This window comes from Dama dama, chromosome 20 (assembly GCF_033118175.1).
Source record: "Dama dama isolate Ldn47 chromosome 20, ASM3311817v1, whole genome shotgun sequence".
Taxonomy (NCBI): Eukaryota; Metazoa; Chordata; class Mammalia; order Artiodactyla; family Cervidae; genus Dama; species Dama dama.
The window spans coordinates 21,699,716-21,719,184 of NC_083700.1; the positions used below are offsets into that span (position 1 = coordinate 21,699,716).

Consider the following 19,469-nt stretch of genomic DNA (forward strand, 5'->3'; position numbering starts at 1 on the left):
GTTCTTTCTTATTTTAAAGATTTATTTATTTAATTTTTTGGCTGTGGCGCGTCTTCACTGCTACACTTAGGCTTTCTCTAGTTGCGGTGAGCAGGGGCTATTCTTCGTTGTGGTGCACAGGCTTCTATCGCTGCGACCTCTCTTGTGGAGCACAGGCTCTAGATATGTGGGCTTCAGTAGTTGCCGCCCATAGGCTCAGGAGTTTCAGCTCAAGGGGCTCTAGAGAGCTGACTCAATAGTTGTGCACGGGCTTAGTTGCTCTGCAGCATGTGAGATCTTCCTGGACCAGGGATCAGACTGGTGTCCCTTGCATTGCAAATTCTTAACCACTGAACCACCAGGGAAGCCCACTCCTAGGTTCTTAACTTAATTGACTAAATAGTTGACAGATGAGTAAATGCTTGTGAAGACTAATAGTTCAAGGCAATTACTGGATTCCAGTTGACTGGTGTTGACTAGTGAAAACATTTATAATTTAAGATTTTATAGGATGTCTTTAAAAGTGCATGATACAGGTTAAGCCTTGAACTCCAGTGAGAAAACTTATAGACAGAGGAGAGGAAGGTGGGTAGTAGCGTGGTAGAGTGCTCTTACTGGCTTGCTAGTTGGCTAGTTGGTTGCGTGTCTCTCCCCAAGTCTGTGTTCAGTGACATCACATTAGCAGCATGAAATTAATCAGAGCAGGAATATTTACACCATGGAAATTGGTAAATGCTATAAATCAGGGCCTTTTCTACCTGGAGAGCTGGTTGTTAATATTTACCACTGGTGGTAAAGAAAGCAGAACACAAATGGAGAGATGGAAGTTAACAAGCCACTTTCTGGAGTTAGTACTAGACTGGGATCAGGTTATATAGGATCTTACAGGGCAGACTGAGGAACTCTGGCTTCATTTTATAGATACTAAGGAGTTGTTGATGGCTATATTAGCTGAGATGCTTTTCATTGCAAGCAATAGAAAAACTAAGTTCAATGTGGCTTAAACAATAAGGAGGATGTATTCTTACATAATAAGAATTTCAAGGAGGATGGTTGAGGGTTGGCTAATTTAGCAGTTCACCCAAGACCCAGATTCTTTGCATTTTTTTGCTCTGCCATCCTTAGTATGTAACCTTGTCCTCCAAACAGAACAGCAGCTCCAAATCCAGCCACACTCAGCAGCAGAAAAGAATCGTTTCTTATTTCTCTTTCTTTGTCTCTTTGTAAGAGCAAGGAAGTCAAGTCGACTTCCTCAGATCTCACTTTGGAGAGAATTTTATCATATTCTTAAGCCAGGCACTGGCAAGGGCAATGATTCCCGTGATTGGTTTAGATCCGTCAGTGTTTCACCCATCTCCCTCCCACTTAGTCCCCACCCTCCACTGGAGTCAACCTCCCTGAAGTCCATGGCCACACTGAAAACGATGGCTGCTTAAACGTGATCAGGATTCTATAAGCAAAGAGAGAGAAGGGGAATGGATACTGGTTAAGTGGCCAACATGCTGCTACAGCTTTTGAAAAGAAAGGAAAATAGCGATGAAACATTTTAGGAAGCATAATCTAGCAAAGGTATGCAAGCAAATAGAAGGCCAGGAAATAGACCCAGTTATATTATTCTAAGTCTAGATGTGACTCTAGTATAAATAGAGTCTGATATTTGCTACCAAAGCAATGGGTCTCAGCTGTCAGTTTCTTCATTCATTCATTCATTCATTCACTCAATAGATATCTAATGAAACACTGCCATGGGTTAAGCAGTATGCCAGGTACTATAATTAAAAAATGGTGAACATTTGCAATCTAATGGATGAAAAAATGTAAATTTATAATTTAATTGTTATGAAGGAACCCAAGATTTTTTTCTATTTTTTTAAATTGAGGTAACGTTCACACTGTGAAATGTGCAGATCTTCAGTACACAATTTGACATACATGTGTAACAGCGATCACTGTCAAGATACAGAACATGTCTATCACCTCAAAAAGTTCCCTTGTGTCCCCTTTCTATTCAATCCCTACCTCCACCAATATGCAACTATAACTCTGATTTCTGTCATCAAGGTTACTTTCGCCTGTTCTCGAATTTCATATAAATGGCTCCTTTTTCCTCAACAAATGATTTTGAGATTTATCCATTTGGTGGTGTTTAAATGGGGTTCATTTTTTAAAGATTGTATTCCATTTTTTGACTAGTGTATTTGTCATTTTTCCATTGGTAGACATCTGAAATATTTCCTGTTTGGACCTGTTATGAATAATGCTGTTATGAACATTTACATAAAAGCTTTTTGTGAACATGTTTTCATTGCTATTGAGTAAATACCTAGGAGTGGAATTGCTCGGTCATTTGCTTCCCTGGTGGCTCAGTGGTAAAGAATCTGCCTGCAATGCAGGAGACATGCGTTTGACACCTAGTTTGAGAAGATCCCCTGGAGAAGGAAATGGCAACCTACTCTAGTATTCTTGCCTGGGAAATCCCATGGACAGAGGAGCAAGGTGGGCTACAGTCCATGGGGTCACAAGAGTTGGACACGATTTAGTGACTAAACCGCCAGTCACCGCAGGGTAGGAAAACATTTCACTTTATAAGAACTGTGGATATTTTTTAAAAATATAGATTCATGGTCCTCAGTCCCAAGAGTTCTGAGTTAGTCCTCTGAGGTTCCCAGGCACAAACAATATGTAGTTTTTAAAACTCCACATAACCACTGGCTAAATTATAGTGATAGTAGTGAAAAGGAAGTTATTTTGGTTTGGTTTTCTTTTCTACCACAAAACCATATAAATGCAAACAATTGCTGGTTTTTTTTTTTTCCTGGTTAGCTGCAAAATAGCTTTCTCTGAACATTTCCCTCTAGTCTATCCATTAGCCCCAGTGTTGAAATAATTTCTCCTTTTAGTTCCTCTGCAGAAAAGGCAAAGCTCTTTTTTTCTGTTCCTGCATAAAGTGAAGTGAAAGCTCTTTTAACTCCTTGGAGCAGCCCTTAGAATCACAGAAACAAGCCTTTAGGGAGGAGAAGAACTTTGTACTGAATGGCAGATAAGGGTGTGTGGCCCTGGGAACACAGGTAGGGCTTTCTCTGCTGTTTTTTACTTTCTTTCCTTGCTATTCTTCTGTCAGAAAAAATAACCACCTGTGTTCTGGCTGCTGACAATGACACCGGACAGCTGCTTCAGAGAGTTTAGCATAGTGGCAGCCTGAGTGACCACATCACTACAAAAGAGGTCCCCTGATCCTAGGCAGAGAAACTGACACGTAGGAATAGGGAGTCCCTTAATGGATCAGGGGCTGGCTGAGCCGGGACCAGAACCCAGGTGGCCTGGCTCCCAGCCCAGCTGACCACACTGTTACCCACACAGCCTGGGCTAGCCCAAAACAAGCAGTCCATTGAGCAACTGCACAAACAATGAGTGATGGATGGTCAGAGCAAGAAACAGGCACACAGCAACTGCAGCTCCCTCACTTCCTGGCCCCTACATTTCCAGACAAGCCTGTAAAGTGTGGTCACTTAAATGAGTTTGACCAGCAACTTGGCCCAGCTTTCAAGTTTGGAAACTTTTCATAGTCACTGCCAAAAAGTAAAATTCGGCCTTGTACTGAGCGTACAAGGGTGGAGCGTGCCTTTGAATGTCATACCTGATCCTAATAAGTCTGTGGTAGTGGAGTCAAGACTAGAAAGACATAGTTAACAGATGGGCATAACCTGGTCCTGGGAGGGCCTTAGTGAAACAAGACAGCTTTAGATTTTTGACTCATCTGTGGACCTTTCCTCCTACTTCAGGTTTAGCTGGCAAAGGGGGTGGGTGTGACCTTAGTCTGGTCCCAGGCTCAAAATCTTCAACTCTAAACTCAGGGTATTACCAAGAGATATAGCTGTCTAGAAAGTTTCCTGTTTCAGGTGTCAATTTTCTGGTCTTGAGTTGGATAATTCTCAAGTGTCTATGCTCCTCTCCTTCCCTTTAGAATCTGAGGACTTCCGAAAGTAGTCAGGGGACAGAAAAGTCAACTATTTGTTTTTAAATAGGCCTAATGGGCACAACATTTTGAAAATGCAAACCAGTTGCCACAATGTTAGGAATCTGAATTAAAATTCACCATTTCTTTGGCCTTATTTTGTGTTTGTCATAAACAGGTTGTTTTTAAACGGCTCTTCTTACTTAAAACAGTCAACGTTTGTCTAATATTTTATTCACTCAACAAATATGAAAAGTCTGCTATGTGCCAGGCAAGGCTTATGTTCTCATAGCCATAGGTCCTCCTAACTCACACAGCACTTAACGTGAGTTCTGCTTTATATAATATGGGCTTCTCTTGTGGCTCAGATCGTAAAGAATCTGCCTGCAACACGGTTCAATCCCTGGGTGGAGAAGATTCCCCTGGAGAAGGGAATGGCTACTCACATGCCTGGAGCGTTCCATGGACACAGGGGCCTGGTGAGCTACAGTCCATGGCATTGCAAAAAGCTGGACATCACTGAGTGACTAACACTTTCACTTTATGTGTTTTACTAAAGTGTAAGGCCCTTGATGCCTGGAATTACGTCTTATTCATTTTTGTGATCCTGATTATCAATGAGCACAATGCCTTGTACACAGCAGAGAGTCAATATTTGTGAATTGAACAATGCGATAGCATAGTTTAAAGGCATTACCATAGTTTAAAAGGCGTTACCAAAAAAGCACAACAAAACTTGCTTTGATTACGCTGTCTAAAGTAGATATGTCAAGAGGGTATAATTGTTATGCAAGTAAATAAATATTGAGTGTTTACAGAGAAAAGCATGTTCACTACATGAGTGAAGGAGAGAGAGTGGATAACTGGGTGGAGACAGATCTAGAAGAAGCGTTGTTAATTTTCCTCCAGTTAGTCCAGAATGACCGAGTAGGGTAACTAGAATTTCAGTCTTCTGGTTCTCTGAGAATTTTCATCCCTCTCACCTCTCTAGAACTATCCCGCCTCTTTCTGCTTCTTCCCAAAGGGCTGTGTCCAACTGACTACACCTCAAAGTCTCAAGAGTCCACCCAGTGCCCATCTAGCTCCGGCTCAAGAACTCTCCAGACCAGGGATTTTAGGAACACCAGCCAGGAAAACACGGGTTCACGAGCAGGGCAAGCGCCAAACTGGTCGCAGCCAGGGGAGCGGCGCTCAGGGCGGGGCTGTTACGGGGCGGGGCCGGGCCGGGCCGGGCCGGGCGGGGCCGGGCCGAGCGGGGCGGGGCGGGAGGAGCCTCGGGGGCCGCTTGGGTGTCACCACCAACCAGCTCCGGCCGGAAACTGGCGCTTGTTTCCGGCCGGACGGCCGAAAACCACCGATCCTGAACCAGCAGCCGGGAGTCCGAGTGGCGACCGAGTGTGGAGCAGGCAAAAAGCCACTCGGGAAGCCAGTCTAGATCAGTCCTGTCTGGCTCCAGCTCCTGATCCTGTGCGGAGCAACAGCCGCGGTCTCAGTCTCAGCCAACGCCTCCGCCTCCATCGTCGACGGGGGAGGGGCCGGCCGGACCCCTGGGTCACAGCCGAGGAATGAGGAGAGGCAGCCGGGCCCCGCGCTCCGCCCCGGCCTAGGGCCTTGCCCCAGGAGCCGCGAGGGTAACGGAGCCCCCGCATTGTCACCCTCCCCCGTCTGTTCCCGCCCCTCCCGCCTCTTCAGACTCCCAAACTCTGACCCTCTGATCGCCACTGTCCCTCTTCTCCTTTCTGATTGTATTTCACCCGGAGCCGTTTCCTCTCGGCACCCCCTCCTCGCCCTGACTGTTCCTTGCTTGGTCCCAACCTTTCTCCCGTTACTCCTCCCTTTCACCTGCGTCCCACCTTCCCAGCCCCCCTTCCCCGTTCGTGGCCTCCCTTCCTCAGCTGTGCTGGGCAGTTTGGACGGTTCTCCTTATCAGCTAGACTTTCGGGGAGGGATGGTGGAATTTTAAGGTGGCCAGGAGTGCCGGATACTACTCTCATAGTACGATAAAGTTCATTTTAAAGTCTCAAAAGTAAAATGAGCAGAAACCAAACTGTTCTGCCATATCGGTAGTTAAACTGAGGTGCGTCCAGTAATGGAGGAAGGGAGCGAAAAAGAAGTGTGTATGTGAGAAAGAGTGATAGAGAGATAGATTGATTCTATGGTAGGCTTATGAACTTTGGAAAAAAGAAAAGTTGCCATGAGCCGATGGAAACTTTAGAAGCTGATGATGAGTAAGCCGGGGGCTGCGTGATCTCACTCCTCTTCTCATAATTACTAGGTTAACGGTGTGGCTCCGGTCTGGATGGAATGGGATTTGTTTACTGGGCCGGCGTATTTTTAGCTTGTCGGCTCACAAGGAGCAGCGCTCTGAGTCTCTCTCTCCCCCTCTCTGTCCCTCTTCCTCTTTTTCTCACTCTTCTCTCCCTCTGTGTATAGGTAGTTTGTCTCTGGAACCTAGGTGGCCTCTCTGGGCACAATAAATATAAAAATTAAACTAAAATAGATTTTATATAAAAGATTCTCCCCAGCTCTTGAGGGAGTTTTCATGAATGCAAAGGCAAAAATTAGTTGACTTGTAGTTCATATATGTATAAAATACTTTCTATAAAATCAGAAACGGGTAATTGTTTAGTCTTTGACTCATCATCCTGTATATTTAGATCTTAGAGGACACTGGAACCCTTTGTCTTTCAACCTATTTCTAAAGTGAGAAAAGACAGAGGGAAGAAGTAGTAGGAAGGTGGGTCCATAAGGGTAGCTAGTCTTAAATCTTTTAAAAACATTTTCTATACTACGTAACTTTAAAAGAGAGAAAATTTCCTTCCTAATAAATGAGGTTGCATTCTTGATGGAGAAGACAGTAGGGACTTAGGTTGGGTGGCTAGGGAGAATCAGACTTGTAATTAAACATTTGCTGTGCATAATTTACAAATGAATACATTATGGGCAAACAATTATACTCTTTGTCCTCATTGTTTTTCCCAGCTTTTCTTTTAAAGGTTAATAACCAACCTGCTGTGCTAGTCTATTGATATTTTGAAGGCTGGACAGAACTGTAAAATAAATGAAATTGATGATGTTCACAGGGAAGCCGAATACCAGTCTGTTCTAATTTCCACTGGCTACTCGGCGTGCCTCGGAGCACTTGCCTAAGTTGGTGGCCAGTTACTATGTACTTAGAGATTAGAAATGAATACACATATTAGGTCATGCTAGGAGTAATTGAGAAGTTAAACGTACTGAAAAGATTTTCCAAAACTGAAATAGATTATTTTTTGATTTTTTCCATTTTGGATTATCAGCACCTTTCTACTGATAGTCATCCATTAACATGAATGAATAATTTAGAATTGAACAGATACCCACTTTGGACAGTACGCATTGAAGCAGGAAAGAAAGAAGGAAAATAGTTTCCAAACTATCATTTTTGTTGTTGTTGTTGATGCCTACTTTGACTTATCCCTTTCATTTAATGCCAAAGACTTCCTTGTAAAAAAAAAAAAAAGGGTGAACCTTTGCTAAAGGAAGGTCTATATACTGACTTGTATAAGGCAGGCTGACCAGTAATGGATTTTAATTATTAGTTGGACTTTGATGCAGTTATGTTGCCAGTAACTTGGAAATTTTCCTGACACTTTTTCCCCTTAATCTCTTTCTTTGGGGCTCCTATTGAAATGATTTAATTTGGAGGGTAATATCTAATTTTTCAAAATTACACACACAGTCCCGGAATCTTTTGACTATCAATAATTGTTTTAATTTGTGAGTTAGTTGGTGCCATTATTAGTGATGATATGTGGCAAATTCAGCTTATATCTGTATTTAGCAACTTCCCCTAGTTGAACTGCCTGTGTTATTCCCAGGGTTAGGGTTAGGGGTGGGGATTGAAGGGGTGAATAAAATTTAAGAATAAGTGTAGGGCAACCCAACAGCCCATCACTATTTTCAGTTCTCAGAAGGCTTTGTTGGTAATTTGGAGTGTCAATATACGTTACCAAATGAATTACGATGGAATAACTCAGTATTAAAAATAAGTTTTCAGATTGTCATGGGGCCACTTGTTAAAGTTTTAGAGCTCCTGAATGTCTCAAGCATGCTAAGTATGCTGGAAGAGGGCATTGTAAGGGAGCACTCTTTCTCCTTACTCCAGACACTCATCCCACCAGGGAAAAAATCCTGAAACAATGCTTTGAAGTATGACTTCAGCAGTATCTTTCCTATGCAAGCTTAGGAGCTGTGGAGTGGCAGCCTGGAATCCACTCAGCAGCGCCTGATAAGTGAGATAATTAAAATCTGTGTAACTAGAATATAGATGGTGTAACTAGAATATAGATGGTGTAACTAGAATATAGATGCAGAACAGCTTTTTCATGAATGCTTGAAATTAGTTGATTTTTCAGTATGATAGAAGGAAGTTGATTTTTTTAAAGTAATAAATCCTTACTGAATAATGATTGAACACTCCTATGGATAAGACAGTCTCCAAGCTCCAGTGACAGGCTTTGGGGAGATACAAAAGATGTAAAAAACAGGTGTTCTTGCCCTTGGGAGAAGGGTGATGTTGGGGAAGGCAGTATATAAGTGAGAAGGCAGACTGTTATTATAAGCTTTAACATTTAGGAAAAAGCGTGTAAGCAAAACCATGTTTAATGTGCTACAAATGGGATACGTGAAGACTAGAAAATTTTAAGTAAAGTATGAATGAGGTAAATTAGAGAAGATTTGAATTAGGAAAATTTGAAATGGACTTGGGAAGTTATGGATTAGAGTCATAATGATGCGTGGGGTATGAAATTAGGTGGATCTTGGTTCAAACTGGTTCTTCTTTGACCTTGGACAATTTACTTCTCCATCTTTATATAATATATGTGAGCAAGTAAGTGAAATAGTTATTTTGTGTTGGGAGTAAAAGGAAATAGATTTTCTGGGCAGAAAGTATAGAATGTACAGTGTGCAGTTATGGTATGAATGACTAAGTTCTGTTTGTGGGGAGAATAAATAAGAATGACTAGAGAAAATGTGGGTTGCTCAAGTCATGGGTAGAGCAGGGGAGAGGGTGGAGGGGACTCAGAGGCCAGACTCTGTTGGGTGTTGATGAAAGGGTCAATAGAGTCATTGTAGGTCCTTGAACAAAGGATGGATTTAGTGAGAAGTGAGCCCTCTGGTCCAGGAACTCAGGGACAAGGAGTGAAGCACCAATACATTGTGACTCTCCTTCTTTTCTGGACTATCCAGGCCTAAAGAGGTCAGCCAGGAGACCTAAGATTCCTTGTAGAAGTCTTTGTATTCACGCACCTTACTCACTATGTTGAACTCTGCTTGTTACTGTCTCACATTGTACCAGCCTGTGAGGCAGTCGTGCGACTATGGTTGGATTCTCTTCAAGCTTATGGTAAGGACAGTGTTGTGTTTCAAGTGCCTTTGACTTTCAGTTACCTCTGCTATTGTAGGGAACACTAGTTTAGGTAATTCAGAGCTTAAGAAATTTCTTGTTTTAAAAATCATACTTACTTTAGTGTTTGGGGATCATACTGATGGAATGAATTTGCAGTTCTGTTTCTAAACCTGAATTACCTGATAGGGAAATATACTGATAGTCAAGAACCATCAGTCTTGAATTAAAAATTTTGCCTCAGAAATCCATAAAATGAACAGTCCATATGAGGATAATTAAGACTGGGCTACACTGAGTCTGTTAATGAAAACCAGTTTCTTTTCAAAATCTGTGTGGGTCCAATGCGGCCTCAGGCTGTCTGCTTTATTCCTAATAGCGATTGGTAGAAGATGCCTATGTTGCATTCTGAATAAGTCTTTACGCACAGTATCTGGAGGAGTCCTGTTGCATCATACTACATTGTTGAAGATTAAGCTGGCCTTTTCAAAGGATTTGAGCTAGAGGCTCTGCAGGTATTAGCTCCTTTGAAAAATCTATTAGATTTTTCCTCCTGAAGTAAACTTGTTGAAAATATGGCCAATTTAAGAAAAAAGAGAAAAAGGAAGGAGATGTGTCCACACTTAAGAAGTAAACAAACAAACAAAAAACTCACACAGCTGTTCTTCCATCCTTGTCCTTTCAGTTGGCTTGTTTTCCTTCATCCTTGCCTCCCCCAGCCTTCTCATAATCATTACCAGACTATGTGCTTGTGATGTCATGGGCACAGGATTATTATTTACCACTGAAGTCAGGAGATTGTATTTCTGAGCTAAAATTCAGAGGTGGAAAAATCAGGCATTTTCATTTATGCAGTTTAGTCCAGGATTACTTGTAATTGTGTTTTTTAGAATTATGTCTTATACCTTAGACTTTTAAGAAATAGTTATGCATAGGAGAGACCACTAAACTATTATTTTTTGTGACTTGCTGTGAATTTGGTTCTATCAGGTGGTATGGAGGATCAGGAAAAATGACAGTTTTGTGCCCTTGAGGAATTTACAGTCCAGTTGGGAGTAAGGGGAGTTGCTTCGAAGAGGTGAATACCTATTGAGCCTCTTTATACCAGAGAAAATTTTAAAATGTGAAAGTATATTATCAGTTGCATAATACAGATCTCAAACCATAAGTATTTTGGGAGAAGAATACTCAGGTAATTATGAGTGATATCACAGAGGAATTGTAGTTTACTACAGATCTTTAGAAAATTGTATTAGGTGCAGGAAATGAAGCAAATAACAAAAAAAAATCATTTCATTTTGGAGCTTGGAGGGATCAAGCAAAAACTTGGAAACAGGAATGTACTTGGGGTGTTCTTGGGGCGGTGATGAGACTGACCTGAGTTGAAGTGAGTAGTCATAAAACAAAGGTGGTTAGGTTGGTTTGGAGCTGTGATTTTTAGAGGGTCTTAAAAGTCAGACTTGTAAGTTTAGATTTTAAATAATGGAAAACAGCTAACCACTGAGAATTTTTTATTAGGATCATAATATGCTGATAACAGGAAATAGATTTGGTTTGGAGGGAAGGGAGGCCAGCACCTGGGCTGTTTGCGGTGATGAGACCTGAGTTAGGGTTGTGGAGGGGAAAGAGTGAAAAAAAAGATTATGAAGGGAAAATCAAAATCAGGGAGGACTGGATGTGGAAGATGAAGGAGGGTGATTGATCAAACGTGACTATGGCATTTTAAGCCTGGGTTTCTGAGACATTGACTGGAGTAAAGAAGTCGGGGAGGTTTCCTCATTTTTTAGGGAAATATGAGCTCAATTGGAAATGTTTTGGACTTAAAAAGTGGCAACGAAATGTCCAAATGAAAGCTGTTCCAGTTGTTAGAGATGAGCCTTAGCTGGTGGAGAGGTGGGGGTAAATAATGCTTGCAAGTATGGTTTTGGAGTTCATTAACATTACTGTTACAGCTGTAGCCAAGAAAATGAATAAGCTCTTTGAAGACTAGAGCTTAGGGAAAGAGTGGAAGGCCACAGATAGTGGTACTGATAAGCACTACTATTGTCTACTCTTCAGGCCATTTTAATCGAGTTTTTCCTTCTCTTTTCATCTTTTCCATTCCTGTCTTCCCTACCCCATCAAATATCCTTTGAATGTGTCTTACCTTGTAAGCACTGTCTTAGGCACTGAGGAAGCCTTCGGATAAGTTAGACAAGGTCTCTGCCTCCAGGGAGGTTATGGGTCTAGTGGGAGATAGATGTGTCAATATATAGATGAAGTGAAGTGTGATTGATGTTGTGATAAAGGTATGTAGGGGGCAGTTCTGCCTTGGACGTTCAGAGGTTGGGAATTGCCTCCCAGAGGAGATGATATTTGAGCTGAGTCTTGAAAGATGAGTTAAGGATGTACCCTACAGATGAGAGAGGCATACACTTGAGGCTGAGAAAACAGCATGAGTAAATGCTTAAAGGAACGAAACGGCCCGACTTCTCCAGGTAACGTTTAAGTAATTATTAATATTATGGTTGGAGGATAGGGTTGGAGGTCAGGGATGAGGCTGGAGAAGTAGGTAAGGCTGATCATGGACAGTTTTATGTTGTGCTGCATGAAATGATAAGCCATTTAAGGGTTTTTAAACATTGGGTGATAAAGTTTCATGTTCTAGAAAGATTATTTTGTCAGTGGTATAGAGACAGTAGATTGGAGAGGAACAGAGCAAAAGACTTTTGAAATAACTTACTAATACATTTTTTGTTGAGTGATCATGTTTGTAGAAATAGAATCAGAGAACAAGAGGGACTGTTCCCCTTTCTTAGTCTCCTTCATTGATTTTCAGATAGAATACCTGAGATTTACTCCGGATCACAGAAGTAGTGAAGTGATGGCTTAGTCTGAAATTCAGTATTCATGGCTGTAATGTAGTGGGTGATTAATAAATGTTAGCTCACCTCTCTAATTCCCTCACAAGTCCTGTTGCAATGTTTGTTCGATTCTGCCACGCTGCATTGTGCTTGAAGACAGAAGGACTTCTGTCATTTCATTCCATCGTCCTTTTTTCTAGTTGAGAGTGAACAGTGCTATTTTCCCAGGTCTGACTGAGGAATATCTGCCCCAAGAGTGCCATGGGGATTTGGGGCTTTGGCCTGGGGCAGTTGGATGCCCTGCAGTGGAGTGACTAGGGTGTTAGAGTTCTTCAGTGATTCAAGTGATTCAGATGTGGAGGGATGTCAAGGTATTTGTTTTATTGTCTGTGCAGATGTATTTATCTCTCCTGCTAAGTTCCCTTCTAGTTTTCTTTTAAACTTAGTTTTAAGCTGTATCAATGAAACTTTGGTAAAAGAAATAAGTTATGATAAATTGGGTACCAGCAAAAAGTATATCTAAAAAAAAAAGATTTGTCATTATTCTTGGATTCTACCTCTTTCTTCCCCATGTTTTTAATGTCATTGGGTTTTTGTGAAGGTAAATTGTTTGGGTTTAAAGTGCAAAGTAAGAATTTGGATTTTGTGTTTTACGTCTTTTTTTGCTGGAGAACAGAATAGGATAGAAGACATCTTAGAGGTCCTTAGGTTCCCCTGGGAAAGTTGGAACATGAAGGGGATGTGGAAGGATGGATATCTTCCATTGACAAGCCTTCATCAAAACTTAACTGATTTATGAGTTCCTTACTCCTTCCTCTGGGCTCTGTCAACATCTTCTCTAGAGAAGGGCCTTGGATTGGATACTGTCCACTTTAGCAGAGCTGCCAATTCTTAATTCTTTCTCAAGTGGGCAAGGGTACATTTTGTTTTTGTTTGTGAGTGTTTGGGGGAGGGGTGGAGAGAGAGGAGGCACAGAATAGCTACTCATAGTGAGTCTTTATCTGAATTCCTATGTAACTGGAAGTTCCCTTGGCTTTGTTTTAGGGGAGATGACTTGGTTACGCCGGCATTTAAGTTACGTGGGAAGGTGGTTCTCACTCCCTTCAGTTATCTGATCTAGGATGGCAATAAATACTTCTTTCTTGTCCATATTTGTCAGCCCCCCGCCCCCGACTTTGCTCCCAGTGCCTTTTGTGCATATTGGCTGAGGGATGTGAAGGGTCCTCTTCAGTCTCAGCTGAGCTTATCAAGTGTCCTCTTCAAGTTTAGGGGAACCTAAACCAGCTCCTGATTATTCTTGTGTGAATGACTCCCCTATTCTTCCAGTCTCCCGGCCCTTTCTTAATTTTAACATTTTGAATAATAAGATATTTTAAATATTTTGATAAGTTCAGGGGAAAAAATCCTAACATGATTTTGAGCCCACAACCCAGATTTAGTGGATATTAACATTTTTTGTCAGGTTTATTTTAGATTTCTCACTGTCTTTAAGATATAAACTGTTAAGTATTAGATATAGCCAAAGTCCTGCTCTGCATCCTTATCCCCTTCCTCTTTCCTGGGAAATGAATACTGGCCTAAATTGGTATGTATCATTGCATTTTATCTTTTATACTTTTAAAAAAATGTGTAATATAGGCACAAGCAACATATAGTTTTCTTTTGAAATCATAAATAGAATCATACTGCAGGTACTTTTTGCAACCCTGTGTCTCAGTGTTGTTTTTCAGAATTATTTTCATGTAGATCTAGTTCATTTAGCCACCTAATCTTCAGGCGTGTTTCCTCTACTGCTCTCCCCACTTGCCTTGTGAAATAGTCTACCATCAAAGTCCCAGTTTAAACCCTATCTTCCATGAAAACTTTGCTGATTTTTTTTTCTCCTGCAAGCTGTGATCTTTCCTATTTCTGAAGCTGCCTATCATTTTATTGATACTGATCTGGTCGTAGTTATGAATTTTTGTGTTTTAGTTTATTTATGCCCTTGGCTTGCCGCTCCTTGAAAGCAGATAAGTTTCTTTTATCTTTGTATCCCTCATGGCACTTGCCACAGTAACATAAACATATTAGACATTTAGTCACTATTAGTTACTAAATGGTTAATTAATGAATAAAACAATAAAAACAGTCCTCTGAGTTGGTGAGCTGTGTAATTATGAGCAATATAGTGTGGCCTTTATGAACATAAAGCTTATAAAGAAACAGCACTGGAAATTATATAAAAATGTACATAAATGTTGAGTACATTCAAGACTGACTTCCTGTGGGAGATGAGAGCAAACATTCCTGAGAAATGAAATGAAAATTGATTGGTGATATCATCCCAGTGAGGAAACTCCTGGGAATTGATCCTGATGGCATTTGAGGCAGTGTACTTCTGTGGCCAGACTCATTTCACTAGCTATCAAATTCTGCTATTGTCATCAAGGTCTTGATACCTTCACTGGAGATTTACATTGGTGGTGAGAAAAAGCAGCCTATCTGTTCACTTAATAAATACTGCTGAGAAACAGGAATTCTTTGGCCTCTTAAAAAAGAAAGCCTAATAAATGTACACATTTGTGTGTATATGTACATGTATTTTTAACAGCACCATTTTAATCGATAAGACCAGATTGTACCTCAGCAAAATATTCTTAAGCTTTTAATTCTGGAATGTGTAGTACCAACATAACATTGTTTAGGCCTCCCCAAAGCCCTTCCCTCCCCAGCCAGGAAGAAATTAAATGTTAAGTTGAACTATAATGAAATTGCAATTTTATAGATAAAATAAGTCATATTACCAATGGTTATTCTTTAAACTTACGTTTAGGTTGTTAGGTTTAATGGTTATTGTGTTAAATGGTTATTGCTTAAGCTTGTATTTAATGATCATTGCTTAAACTGTGGTTAAACTTAATAGGTCAGGTCTTGATTTCCTGTTGGGGTTCTGAAGAACATTATCACAGACCTTTTTAAGTGAATAATTCCAACTCTATTTATAATTCTAAAATGCACTTCTGAACTTTGCAACAGATTTTCTTTTTGTAGTTATCTTTAGCTCCAATTTTTGATAAAACTTTCTTATTTCTCAGCAGATGTTTAGTATATTTGGGAACGTTGTGGGGGAATGTGTGAGGGTTTTAGGGCACACAACCTCACCTCAGGAAAACGAGCCTGAGATGAAAACTCTTGCTGTCAGTAGCTATAATACATGTAATTGATTGAGTTGATTTTAATGAACTTAGAACCTTTGAGTAAATGACTCCCCCACTATCGTTTCCTGCCACCCTCTCATGTCTTTTCTCTAGTCTTGATAAGGGAGATCTGGAGTGGTGGGGAAAACCATGGAAGAGAAAATTTCTTGTCACCATTGACTTTATCTGGAGACTTAACAGGGAAGAGTGTAAGAGCCCTAACTCCTGGCACCAGATTCCTACCTGTGGTTCCCCCAACAGTTCTTAGGTTAAAAGGGAAGAGGAATGCAGATGTCAGGGGAAAGAGCAAAGAAACAGTGTAGAGAGCGGGAGTTAACAGATATCATAGAATAGGACTGAGGAACAGGGGATATGCATACAAATTTAAAGAGGTTCTGTTTCCTCCTGTCATTCCAAACCTGGCTTAGAATTCTTTATAAACCTTGTACCTTAACTATACCAAAGGTGTATCGAGGAGGCCACATCAGCTTTGAAAGCATTATCTTTGTGTTCTAAAATCATTCTTTGAAAAGTCAGGTCACTTTAAATGAGGTGGTCTACTAGCGCCTTTGGAATCATTAATAGCCAACTTTAAAGGAAAAGAATTCATCTGAGGCTTTAGAACTAATCAGTCTTGATATTTACATGAAGATAGTCCCATGTGAGGAACTGAGGCAAGATAATGGGAACATATAAAAATGCTAACAAAAATATTTTAGTATGCTCTCATTTCTTTTAAAAACTTTCCTGCTCTTTTGAGTTTCTTTGTGGGTATTTGCTTTCATTGTTGAACTGGGAGCTCACCTGGCTGAGTGTTTAGACTCTTCATTTTCTGAAAATTTCCCTTACTACTAGGGGCAAGATTATCTAATATGAGGAATACTTGGTCCCTGTTTACTGACCTGGGATAAAGACTTCCCAGATTCCTCAGAAGTCTGCAAATAGAATTTGAGAGTTAGACTTAAGATTTCCTGCATCCTAACTTTCTTTGGATGCCTAAAGTAGATTCCTAGCTATTTGACACAAGGTGACCTCTCATTTTAACGTTAAGTTCCTTCTGTCACACATCTTTGTAATTGTTTGTAGTATTCTAGTTCATTATGGAAATTTAGATTGAAAAAAGTCATGTGCAGAATTCCCTTGATGTTTGCTTCCTGGCTGAGATCATAGATTCCTTTTTACTGAACACGTGCTGTGTACTGGAATTTGGACAAGATGCTCTAAGGAGATGCCAAGGTTATGTTACCTACTAAATAAACTAAACAAGTATTAGGAGAATTGGCTCCTTGGGAATTTATATTCTGGGTTAAAATAGGATACACACACAAAGACACATTTAGAAAAAAGAAAAACAGACTGTGTAGTATTATATATAATCTCACATAGTATTTTAGAATGGAAAAGGAATTTACATATTGTCATCATTTTCTGGGTGAGGAAAATGAGGCCCAGAATATTTAAATGACTTGTTCAAGGTAGTTACCCTTACCAACAAACATTTTATTGGATAACTGCCCTCTGAAAAGTTAGGCCTCATGTATAGAAAGATTAAAGTCATCAAGAACTTAATAATTAGTTATGAAGACTGAATGTTTGCATAAAAAGATAACTAGTAATACAAAGTCATGGGTATTAAGTGTCAGTACCCATTGACACTGCATATACTCTCCAACCCCCAGTTTTGAAGATAAAATAGTCCTTCCCCCTGCTTGTAGGTAGGTTGCTTTGGTTACAAACTGTAGGTGAAGTAGCCTCAAAGGCTGCATTAGTCTTTTTGGGGTAAAGGGATAAAGATGTATAGTTATACAGAAGTCTAGAGAGAGTGGATAGGGAAAATTTGTACCCTTAGGATAATCTAGGCCTCAGAGAGGAGAGAAGACTGGGTAAGTGTAAAGGGGAAACATTCAAGGTGTGAGAACAGGGGGCTGAGCCTATCTTGTTTGCGGGGGCAGAACAAGTAGATACAGTGTTTCATCTAGGAGAGCAATGAGATTAATAAAGCTGGAGGGTTAGATGAATTGGAGAGGACCTTAAATCCCATGTAGAGGATTTCAGTTTATCTTTACAACAAAAAATCCTTGAACAGGGAATTATGTATGTAAATCAGCATTTTCGGAAAATTGTTTCAGCCATGTGGTATGAAATGAAAGAAGAGAGAGCAGTTAGAAGACTATTAAATTCTGGGAAAGGAGTCTTTACAGGGCTGATGGGAATGGAGAAAGGGGAGAGATTCAAGTGATTTGAAGAAAACTAAACACCATTTGGTAACTGCTTTTATAGGAAAGGGATAGATAAGAACAATGCACATGTTTTTAATCTGGGTTATAGCAGTAGGGGAGCTGGTTGGTTTCTAATACATTTATTCTCCAAAGGAATGCTTTGGTGGAAAAAAGCAGAGTCTAGCCCAACATTCAGATAATACTGAGTACAGAGTTTAAGTGACTGGTTTGCATGCCTCGTAAGTATTGGAACTTGGTGTAAGCCCATGCTTTTGACTGTTGTCCAGTGCTATTTCTATTATATACAGCTTATGAGGGGGTGGGTCAAGTGGTTAAAAACACAGAGCCTAGAAGTGAAATGGGAAGTTGAAGACCACATTATGATGAGGTTTAACCACAAGCTGTTTCAGTTCCACATAGGTTTTCCTTGTATTTAGGCTATAAATGTGTATAGTTCTCTCAGGCTCACAATGTTACAATGACCTGGGTTTCTTAGAACTATCTTCTGAGTTTCACTTCCTCACAGTCAAGGAAAAAAATTCCCTTTAGATTTTGGACTTAATTGCATATACTCTCTGACCCCCAGTTTTGAAGATAAAATAGTCCTTTCCCCCTACTTGTAGGTCGGTTGCTTTGCTTACAAACTATGGATGAAGTAACCTCAAAGGCCACCTTAGTCTTTTTGGAGTAAAGTGAAGAGAGTTCTGGACCCAAATCTTTCAAGCTTATTTACTCTGTTAGCAGTTACGAACAGTCTCCTTACACAGATCTTATTACCTAAAAAGGGCTGTAAATTGTATGGATCAATATGGTATTTTTGCTAATGGTATGTTTTTAGAGAATCAAATGGCCTTGTGAAAAATCATTTATATTTTGTTTTTAAATATGTAGTCAGGTATATTTAAGGTGGGACTCTTTCTTACACCTTTTTTCCTTTTCTTTTCTTTCCCTTTCTTCCAGGCTTTTACCAGGTGTGGTAACAGATACCTGCAGACTCAAAATAGCATTTTCTGGATCAGCTAACACTTACTATATATCTTCTGTAAGGGTCTGACACTGTTATGTAATTTCATTAGCCAAGATTAACTATTTCTAGATTTTATGCTAAGTCCCTACTAGCCAGCGTATTCCAATGTTTGGCTTCTACAATTCTTATCCTATCTTAATCCTTGCCATGACTCTTCTGTAACTTTTTCTTGGTATGTAATTTTATTTATTTATTATTTAGGCTGTGCTGGGTCTTCGTTGCCGCCTTCCTCTAGTTGTGGAGAGCAGGGTCTACTCTAGCTGCGGTGCGCGGCTTCTCATCGCGGTGGCCTCTCTGGTTGCAGAGCATGGGCTCTAGGGCGCGCGGGCTTCGGGAGCTGTGGCCGTGGGCTCAGGAGTTGTGCATAGGCTTGGTTGCTCCACAGTACGTGGGGTTTTCCTGGATCAGGATCTGCCTTGTATTCTACGTTGGCAGGCAGATTACTGAGCCCTTCTTTTATAAAAAAAGGGAAGCCCTTCTTTTATAACTTTTGCCCTGGCTAGGGAATAAAGGGGAGAAAACTTTACTATTTATTAGTGAAGACCCTACGCTGAGTTATACTAAGGGCTTTATATCACCACCTTATTTATTACTAATAACAATTCCATAGGTTAGATATTCTTATACCTGCTTGCAGATAATTCATCCAGAGCATTTATTACTATGTTAATATTAATTCACCAGGATATTTCGGCACGGTGTAAGGTGCTGAGGGATATCACAGTGAATATCAGATAAGGTCCCTGCTAAGGCATAGAGAAGTTAAATAGCTTGCGCAAGGTGACATAGCAAGAAAGTGGCAGAGCTAGGATTTAAATATAGATCTGATGGATTCCATAGGGAATGTCTGCAACAGTTATTATAATATGCTGCCATTTACA

General features: G+C 40.4%; 1 protein-coding gene across 1 annotated transcript in view; it reads left to right on the forward strand.

The window, feature by feature from the left end:
* Window positions 1-5,241: 5,241 nt before the first annotated feature.
* The window catches only part of OTUD7B (OTU deubiquitinase 7B), a 61,263-nt gene continuing 47,035 nt past the window's right edge, over window positions 5,242-19,469 (forward strand). The window contains exon 1 of the mRNA XM_061120925.1: window positions 5,242-5,565. The gene's annotated coding sequence lies outside the window, so the exon portion shown is untranslated. The remainder of the gene's footprint in view (window positions 5,566-19,469) is intronic.